The sequence below is a fragment of the Mandrillus leucophaeus genome, unplaced genomic scaffold, assembly GCF_000951045.1.
Source record: "Mandrillus leucophaeus isolate KB7577 unplaced genomic scaffold, Mleu.le_1.0 Scaffold251, whole genome shotgun sequence".
In the NCBI taxonomy this organism is placed as follows: domain Eukaryota; kingdom Metazoa; phylum Chordata; class Mammalia; order Primates; family Cercopithecidae; genus Mandrillus; species Mandrillus leucophaeus.
Genome location: NW_012102599.1, coordinates 1,373,130 through 1,383,086, shown reverse-complemented (window position 1 = coordinate 1,383,086; position 9,957 = coordinate 1,373,130). Strand labels below are relative to the sequence as shown.

Sequence of the window (9,957 nt, the reverse complement as noted above, 5' to 3'; positions counted from 1 at the left end):
AAAAAAAAAAAAAAAAAAAAAGAGAAGTTCCTAAATGTAGCTGACACTATGTTACTCATTGTTTTCTTGCAGAAAAGCCTACTGGTGTTTGTTTATTAACAAACCAGGTCATTGTTCAGCTGGGTTTCATTGAGTGCCTTCTGTGTGCTTTCTCTTGCCCCTGGGGTGTTCAGCTGAGAAAGAAGTATGGATGATAAGCAAAGAAAGATGGAAACCCACACTTTATAGATTCATATGTGTCTGAGGTCACAAAATGGTGACTTAAGGGAAAAATCTGCTTCTAGACATGATTTCTTTGACTCAAACACTAATTTTTAAAAATGTAAACCAACAATTTAAAATCCAGAAATTTAGATTTTGCTTCCTCTTGAAAATGTACAGAGCTGGTCACACCAAATCAGGCCCTCCGTGGAGACAATGGAACAGTGCGGCACGGCTGCAGCCACTGCAGGCTTACCACGGGCGTGGCCCCATCATTCCTCATCCTCTCCCAAACACCAAGGCAGATAGGAAGTGCTGCTATCATCACATTTGTTATGCTTGCACTTAGGTAGCATTTATTGCATACCAGGCACTAGTCTAAGCATTTTGGTTAACTATCATCCATCTGTCTATCTGTCTGTCTATCTATCCATCCATCTTTCCATCTATCTATCTACCTAGCTACCTACCTATCTATCTATCTTAAAGGTAAGGAAGGCTGGGTGTGGTGGCTCACACCTGTAATCCCAGCACTTTGGAAGTCCAGGCGGGTGGATTGCTTGAGTCCAGGAGTTCCAGCAGCCTGGCCAACATGGCAAAACTGTGTCTTTACAAAAACCACAAAAAATTAGCCAGGTGTGGTGGTACATGCCTGTAACCCCAGCTACTTGGGAGGCTGAAGTGGGAGGATCACTTGAGCCTAGGAGATCAAGGCAGCAGTGAACTGTGATGAGGCCACTGTGTACCAGCCTGGTCAACAGAGCAAGACCTTGTTTCAAAAAAAAAAAATAGGCTAGGTGCGGTGGCTCATGCCTGTAATCCCAGCACTTTGGGAGGCCAAACTGGGTGGATCACCTGAGGTCAGGAGTTTGAGACCAGCCTGACCAACATGGTGAAACCCCATCTCTACTAAAAATAGAAAAATTAGCCGGGCGTGGTGGTGCCTGCCTGTGGTTCCAGCTACTTGGGAGGCTGAGGCAGGATAATTACTTAAACCCGGGAGGTAGAGGTTGCAGTGAGCCAAGATTGCGCCACTGCACTCCAGCCTGGGTGATAGAGTAAGACTCTGTCTCAATAAATAAATAAATAAACAAAAATAAAGGTAAGGAAAGTGAGGCACAGTTAGTGTGTGGTGGTCCAGGATTCAAACCCTGGCTGACTGGTTCTCCAAGTTGTTGCTCGTAACCGCTCAGCTATATCGAATCTCAGTACTCCTGTTGTGGGGAAGATATCAGGCATCAAGCCTAATAGAAATGTAAACTTGTACCTGAGTCTCTTTTCCAGGACACCATGTTCTGTTTAATTAGAGAGGGAGTCATAAACGAAGTGATTTTGTAGAATTTTTCTTTTTTTTTTTTTTGAGATGGAGTCTTGCTCTGTTGCCCAGGCTGGAGTGCAGAGGCATGATCTCGACTCACTGCTACCTCCAACTCCTGGGTTCAAGCGATTCTCCTGCCTTAGCCTCCCAAGTAGCTGGGACTACAGATGCCCACCACCACAGCTGGCTAATTTTTATATTTTTAAGTAGAGACAGGGTTTCACCATGTTGGCCAGACTGGTCTCGAACTTCTGACCTCAGGTGATCCGCCCGCCTTGGGCTCTCAAAGTGTTAGGATTACAGGCACAAGCCACCGCGCTTGGTGTGATTTTGTAGAATTTTAAAGACAAAGAGTCCAGGTCTGTTAAACACACCATACAAAGGCCTCTTTGGAGATGCCGGGGTAGCACATATTGAGAGAAAGCAAGGTTAACTTCACCGAAGACGGATGCAAACAGAAGCGCTGCAGCGGAGACCCATGACTTGTAGCTTGGATCAGATACCTGAGGAAAGTAGATTGACCTGGGTGCGTTAGGGAGGGCGGCAATAAGGCCCTGTTTGACCAAGGTGATGTGGGCTGAATCGGCATCCTTACAGGAGTCCTGCCGAACTTCATTCATTGCTTTCACAATATAAGTCAGTCGATTTTGTAACACAGGTGTCCCTATAATACTGGCCTGACTGTTTACTTCTGCTTCAGTCCCTGAGCATATGAGCAAATACTTCAGGCACTATAACGAGCAGAAACTTGAGACAGAGCTTATCTTGTAATGCTAGGTCTTGCATCATATCCAGGGTGTGGTGTTACTTTAGATGGCAAGTTAAATAATTACGTGTTTTCAGATTGAGCAAACAGTGCCTGTGCTCTGAGAAGGCTAAGGATCTATACTTTGAGAGCCCAGTGAATTAACTTATTCAGTGGGACAGTAGGCTCAGGACATGGGTATGTCAAATGGTCTCAATAAATTACATATAAAAACATACACACAGATACATACATATATGTGTGTATATAGATATGTATGTGTATGTATAGATATATACATATGCATGTGTATGTAGAGAGAGAGATATATGCTTATGTTAAATATTTATGTATCACCTTGTATATGATCATACTTACTTACAAAACAGCCCAGAAAAGCTTGGAGATGTTAAGTGAATCAATTAAAGCTAATTCGGGCAAGCCTCAGTCATTGACCCACCTAATATGTACCGTCTTTGTGATATGTGATATATTTAGTATAGTAGTTTGTGTTTTTGATGTTCCCTAACAACATAATAAAGTAAAAAAAAAAATGTTGAAAAACATGAGGGTCACCCTAAACTGCTTTCTTTAGAAAATACAAATGTGACATTCTTTTATTAGTTACATTATTGTCTTATTCTATTATTATTAATTCATTACATTCTTTTAAATAGCTACATTTTTCATTCTCTTATTCTGTTACTCTTTCTCTTGGACAGAGAGATTGGAACTGTGTCTTACTCTGTGTTTTTTAATAGGACTTGTCAACTATTGTCATGCAGTGAATGTTCATAAGCATCAGCAGTGATGAAAGGCAGCCCCACCCCTGCCTGGGCTCTGTTTCCTTGGTTTATTGCTCTTAGATAATTTCTTCCTTTTTCTATTTTTGCATTTTCAAGAACAATGCAAGGCATGATAGTTATCTGATTCCGTTCTTTTAAAACACACTTGAAATATGACAATTGCTTGTTATTCTAGCTTGATAACAAATCTAGGGGCAAACTATTGAGCACTGATTTGTCCTTTTCTTCCTCATTCCAACTACTATGGACCTAAAGTGGAGGGCTTTGACATTTTCTGCTTAATTGGGCTGCATGTCACTGCTGTTCTTAGAAGTGGCTCCGGGACGCAGGTGCTGGTTTCTTGGATCTCCTTTGCTGGAATTTTACGTGTCTTGTTTTGTTGCTGTACCAGCTTTGTGGATCAGCCAACATCCTTGACTTGCCCTGTGGGGAGTAAGGTAGGACACATCTTGGATTGCTCTATTCCAGGGGTGTCCAACCTTTTGGCTTCCCTGGGCCACATTAGAAGAAAAATTGTCTTGGGCTACACATAAAATACACTATCACGGCTGGGTGCAGTGGCTCACGCCTGTAACCCCAGCACTTTGGGAGGCCGAGGCAGGCAGATCACGAGGTCAGGAGATCAAGACCATCCTGGCTAACACGGTGAAACCTCATCCCTACTAAAAAATACAAAAATTTAGCCAGGCATGGTGGTGGGCGCCTGTAGTCCCAGCTGCTCGGGAGGCTGAGTCAAGAGAATGGCAAGAACCCATGAGGCGGAGCTTACAGTGAGCCAAGATCGAGCCACTGCACTCCAGCCTGGGTGACAGAGCAAGACTCCGTCTCAAACAAAACAAACAAGAAAACACTATTACTAAAATAGCTGATGGGCTAAAAAAAAAATAAAACAAGTCGCAAAAAAACCTCATAATGTTTTAAGAAAATTAATGAAGTTCCACTGGGCCACATTCAAAGCTGTCCTGGGCTACATGTGCCCTGAGGGCCGTAGGTTGAACAAACTTGCTCTATTCGCTTTGTAGTAGATGCCATCTAAGTGTGGGTCTCCTTTGCTTGGGTCATTCAGGTGTTCAGGACTTTTTATGCTCCTTTTGGAAGGTCCTCAAATGTCTCCATAAAGACATTTGGTGCACTTAAAGCTATGTTAGTGGAAGGATGAGATCACCTCCCAAAGGATGTGGGTCCTACCTTCTCAGAACCAGAAAAGGGAAGGCCATAACTGGAGCAGTAACCTACCGCAGCTGAGTCTCAGTTTCCTCATCTGTGAAGTGTGAGAGTCAAGCAAAATTGCCTCCAAGATCCTTTTCTGCTCGAATATTCATTGAGCCAAAGAAGGTTAAGAACACATATAAATTGAGAGTTCTATAATTTTAAGATTCATCTGGAAAAATGACACTGCCACCTCTGCCTCCTGGGGTGAAGTGATTCTCATGCTTCACCCTCCCCAGTAGCTGGATTTCAGGCACACGCCACCATGCCTGGCTACTTTTTTGTATTTTTAGTAGAGATGGGTTTTCACCATGTTGGCCAGGCTGGTATCAAACTCCTGACCTCAAGTGATCCATCCTCCTCGGCCTCCCAGAGTGCTAGGATTATAGGTATGAGACACGGCGCTTGGCTGGGATTGTCTCTTTAAAATGGAAATGCTACTATCTACAGAGCAGCATTGTTGTAAGGATTTAGTACATGTTCATAGTACATTTGAGGTGCTACAAGCCTAGCTGGCCCATAGCAGTCATTCTGAAAATGGCAAAAGTTACTAGGATGACAGTAATCTTATGCTTACTTGTGACCACATGGTTTTTGGACTAGCTAAGGGTTTGAAATAGATTCGATCTAAGGAAGATGACATATGCACAATTCTTTGAAGTAAAAGAAGGGCTAAGAAGGTAGAGCAGCTACTGAAATAAATGATGCAAAGGATGTGATTTTAAAAATTCCAATGAGGGTCTGGGCATGGTGGCTCATGCCTATAATCCTAGCACTTTGGGAGACCGAGGTGGGCAGATCACCTGAGGTCAGGAGTTTGAGATCAGCCTGGCCAACATGGTGAAACCCCGTCTTTACAAAAATACAAAAATTAGCCAGGCATGATGACGGTGCCTGTAATCCCAGCTACTCAGGAGGCTGAGGCAGGAGAATTGCTTGAACCTGGGAGGCAGAGGTTGCAGTGAGCCGAGATTGCACCATTGCACTGCAACCTGTGTGACAGGGTGAGACTCCATCTCAAAAAAAAAAAAAAATTCAGATGAGGGGCTCTGATGGACGAGATAATTTGTTCATTTATTACCCATGTATATACTTGTAACAGTGTCAATATTTTGATGAGAAAATCTCATCAGTTTTGTGCCTTGTACATGATTTATCTCCTGGACACAGTCATTCTTTTTATTCAATGATGGTGACAGGCCAGGCATGGTGGCTCATGCCTGTAATCACAGCTCAGGAGGCTGAGATGGGGAGACCACTAGAGCCCAGGAGTTGGAGACCAATTTGGGCAACATAGTGAGACCCCTGTCTCAAAAAAAAAATTAGCTGGATGTGCATGTACCTGTGTCTTCTCAGCTACTCAGGAGGCAGAGGCAAGAGGATCACTTGAGCCCAGAAGTTTGAGGCTGCAATGAACTATGATTGTGCCACTGTACTCCAGCCTGGGTGACAGATTGAGACTGTTTTTTTTTTTTTTGAAAAAAGATGGTATATTGATGACATGTTGTCTCAGTCCATTTTGCATTGCTACTCAATATCTATATCTATATCTATATCTATATCTATATCTAGAGAGAGATTTATTTGGCTCATGGTTCTGTAGGCTGTATCAGAAGCATGGCACCTGTATCTGCTCTGATGAGGGCTTTAGGAAGCTTTCACTCATGGAAGAAGGTGAAAAGGAGCTGGAGTGCGCAGATCACATGGCAAGAGGAGGAGCAAGAGAGAGGGAAGGGAGTTGCCAGACTGTTTTTTAAACATCAGATCTGGAGGGAACTAATAGAAGAAGAAGTCACTCTTTACCAAGAGAAAGGCACCAAGCCAAGCTTCATGTTTGGGCCCCAGGACTCAAACACCTCCCACCAGGCCCCACCTCCAAACACTGGGGATCAGATTTCAACATGAGATTTGAAAGGAACAAATGTCCCATATCACATGTGGTTACTTTTGTTATCCATATAGAGATGAATGTATCTGAAAAGACCAACCCAGGATAAGCAGTTTTTTTTTCCAATACTCAAATATGAAGATTGGCTTTATTTTGCAGCTACTGTCAATGTTTATTACACCTGTCAGGTTTATTGTTTCTGCAAACATCTTTTTTTTTTTGAGATGGAATCTTGCTCTGTCATCAGGCTGGAGTGCAGTGGCACAATCTCAGCTCACTGCAACCTCTGCCTCCCGGGTTCAAGCGATTCTCCTTCCTTAGCCTCCCCAGTAGCTGGGACTACAGGCACCTGCCACCAGTTTAGTTTAGATCTTCTTTACCTGGGCTCTCTCTTAGGAGATGTTTCATGTCCTTGAAATTCTTTGCAGAATTGCTTGTGTATGAGCATATTTGTATTTTGGGGGAATGCTGGCCAGAGAAAAGGGATCAGACTCAAAACAACAACAACAAGAACAAAAAAACACAAAAAAGCCAAGAATTGCCACTGAGAGTGTCTCAGACTAGGGAAGAATAAAAATGATGTCACAAGATGGAAAGATGGCATAACACAGGCACAGAGAGGTCCCTAAGTACCCATCTACTTCTGCAGCTTTCATACAACTTCCACATATTCTGCTCCCTCTAACACACAATGTAATGGTTGAGTCTCTGGCAAGTTTTTACGGTTTCAGATCAGCTCTTTATGACATAACCCAGGGTCTGGTTGAGTGGTCTGGAGGATCACTGGTGAATGGATGGATGTGGAGACTTTGCGCGTTTCCCTTTGTCCCTATAAAGGGCACCTTTGCTGTTTTACAGGAAGCCCAAAGTATCAGAGAATAAAGTTTCCAGGGAAATAAATGAAAATTGATTGGCTGGGTGTGGTAGCTCACGCCTGTAATCTCAGCACTTTGGGAGGCCAAGACAGGTGGATCACTTGAGGTCAGGAGTTCGAGACCAGCCTGGTCAGCATAGTGAAACCCCATCTCCACTAAAAATTCAAAAATTAGCTGGGTGTGGTGGCATGCGCCTGAAGTCCCTGCTACTTGGGAGGCTGAGGCAGGAGAATCGCTTGAACCCGAAAGTGGAGGTTGCAGTGAGCTGAGATTGTGCCACTGCACTCCAACCTGGGTGACAGAGTGAGACGCTGTCTCAAATAAAATAATAATAATAAAAGGCACAACCTTTATTATATCCCTAGTGTCAGGATGTGGAACATCTTAAGGAGATGTTGACTGCCATAAATCTAGACTGGGAAAGAAAGTGGATTTTAGATGAACCTGATTTGAAATACAAAACTTCTCTTTTAAAAAGGGAAAGAGATAAATAAATAGAATTTGCTAAGCCTGTGTTGAGTCCAAAGTTACTATTAATCTATGAGGGAGTCAAAAACGCAAAGTTCATTCATTCAAAAAATTACTCTGTAATGCATGCTGGACATAGAGGTCTGGAAATTTACCTTCTGGTCTGGGAGACAGACCTCACATACATGAAAAACTAAGGGGTAATCCGGTATAATCAGAGAAGGGGAAGTCAGAAGAATACATCAGATCATCAACAGACAAATATCCAATGTCCACCAAAATATGTTTTATAAACCCACATAGTAACATTATTTTTAATGTGTGTGTGTGTGTGTGTGTGTGTGTGTGTGTCCTTTGAAAGCTCTGGAAGAAAACACATTGAATTGATGATCATGGTTAACCTTTGGAGAGAGAGAGGAGACCAGGATGAAGGAGCCAGTCCAAGGTATCCTTAGTTTGATGTGTTTTGCGTTGGTTTTGTATTTGGTGTTTTACGCTGGTGACTGGGAGTCTGGAGGCCGTTTTCTTCTGCAGAAAGCAGTTGAGGATTTTGTAAATATCCTGCCTTCTTCTAATAGACCACATGACTTCCTGGTAGTTGGAGGTCCAGGGAGCTGGGTCTTTCCATTTTTTGAGTTTCCAGCATAGTAAAAAATGAAGAAAGCCAAAAGAATGTTACAGCCAGCACAAGCACCGTATATTTTTAATGTTTATATTTAGCTGTTAAAGTTGTGTGATGAATCCTTCCCGTGGACTCTTGTTGGCATGTCTCTATGAGACCATCCAAAGACTACATTTTAAACCTTGAGCCAATGGCCCGCCCGCTCCCTCCTCCAAGTGACCCTGTTGCTGGCCCCAAGGAATCAGAAAAAGGCCTTGTATAAAACAGGCTGGCTGACTGGTGATGGGAGGGTGGTGGAGGCATGTTCTAGTGCCTTCAGCTCTTTCCCCAGGGTGTAAATTCTCTCCTAGGCAGTTGGATCTAGAGTTTCTCTCCTGCAAAATGGGTTTATTTCAGAACTATCTGCTGTTCTACAACAATGAATGGAAAAAATTTTACCTTCCTAACCATCCTCCCCGGCCTCCATTGAGGGCATTTAAGGTCAAACAGGCTTTTAATACACACGCTGTGCCCGCTCCGCCCAACTCTCCCTCCCACCATGCCCAAGGAGAGAATTTGGGCCAAATGTATCACTGCAGTTTAACAGACCTGTAAAATGTCCAACCATTTTCTTTTTGAAGTAGGAAATGTTCATCCTGAGAAAAAGTTGCAGAGACATAAATATTAAAAATATGCATCTATTTCACCTTATAGAAAGGAAATGGATCTCGTTTTAAAGTCTTTACGTCTGTACTCGGTGACATTTTTGCATAAATATCTAGAGAATTAATAGCTTCAGCCAATTATGAACACACTTTTGAGATGTTTTAAAGGAGTCTGTCCCTCCAGTCTACCTCTTTTTAATATTGTATTAAGAGTTTTATATAATCTAAAGTGTTCTCATTATGAAAGCACTAACTTGTCATTTGAAAGAATAGATTCATCTCTCCAAAGTGAACCAAATGCTAATGCACATTTTATTGGATGAAAAGACAAACAACATAATTATACTTGAATTTCAGGGAATCAAAAGTAGTACAACAACAGCGTGTGCACCAGACTCCAGGGCAGGGTTCGTAAGTTAGCTATACGCATGCTCATTTTTCCAAGCTGGGGAAGTTTGCTAAAATGAGCTGAGGGCTACTTCACCAGACTGACAAAAAGGAAAATGTCTATCAGTTTTTCTTTTGTTCTCTCTAGATCCTGCTCAAGTGTACACTGAGCCAGCAGGTTCACCAGAAAGCTATTGAGCATTTGCTGGAACACATTATGCAGGGTGAATTTCTTCTGGAATGTTGCCAAGGATTTTTTATGCTTCTGTGGCAGGCATTTCTTGAACATTGTCATTTAGCCAAGCAAAGAAGATTTGCTTAAAGGATAGAAAATGTTTAAAAATTTTTGTTTGTTTAAAAATAGGTTAACTGGCAATATGATCTCAGGATAAGACAGAGAAAAGCACTTATTCCTCTAAGTGATCTGATTAGGTTAGTGATCTTTTGCGTTTAAACAGATTCATCGTTATTCCTAAAGTATTGCTATATTAATACTGTCTTCTAGAAAGTATCCCCCAGTGCCTACTTTTCTTTGATATCATTAGCTGTTTTTCGAAACTGAATTTGCTCTTCAGAGATTTCTCATATGTTTGCCTATAAGGAACTACTGGTAATAGCCAAGAAAATTTGGAGGTGCAGAGAATATGCTGAAATAGAATTTTTCACTTTCAATTCTAGAACTATGCCATAAAAAATAAAAACAGAAAATGTAAAAATGTCTTCATATTAGAGCAGATATTTTAAAAGTATTGCAAGTTCAATGATAAATTCTAAGGTTAAAATTGGACACATAA

General features: G+C 42.0%; 1 long non-coding RNA gene across 1 annotated transcript in view; it reads left to right on the top strand.

Annotated features, from left to right (window-relative positions):
• LOC105542135 overlaps window positions 1-9,726 on the top strand; it is an 11,321-nt gene extending 1,595 nt beyond the window's left edge. The window contains exons 2-3 of the long non-coding RNA XR_001006424.1: window positions 7,872-7,955; window positions 9,312-9,726. This is a non-coding gene — a long non-coding RNA (uncharacterized LOC105542135). The remainder of the gene's footprint in view (window positions 1-7,871; window positions 7,956-9,311) is intronic.
• Window positions 9,727-9,957: the final 231 nt, after the last annotated feature.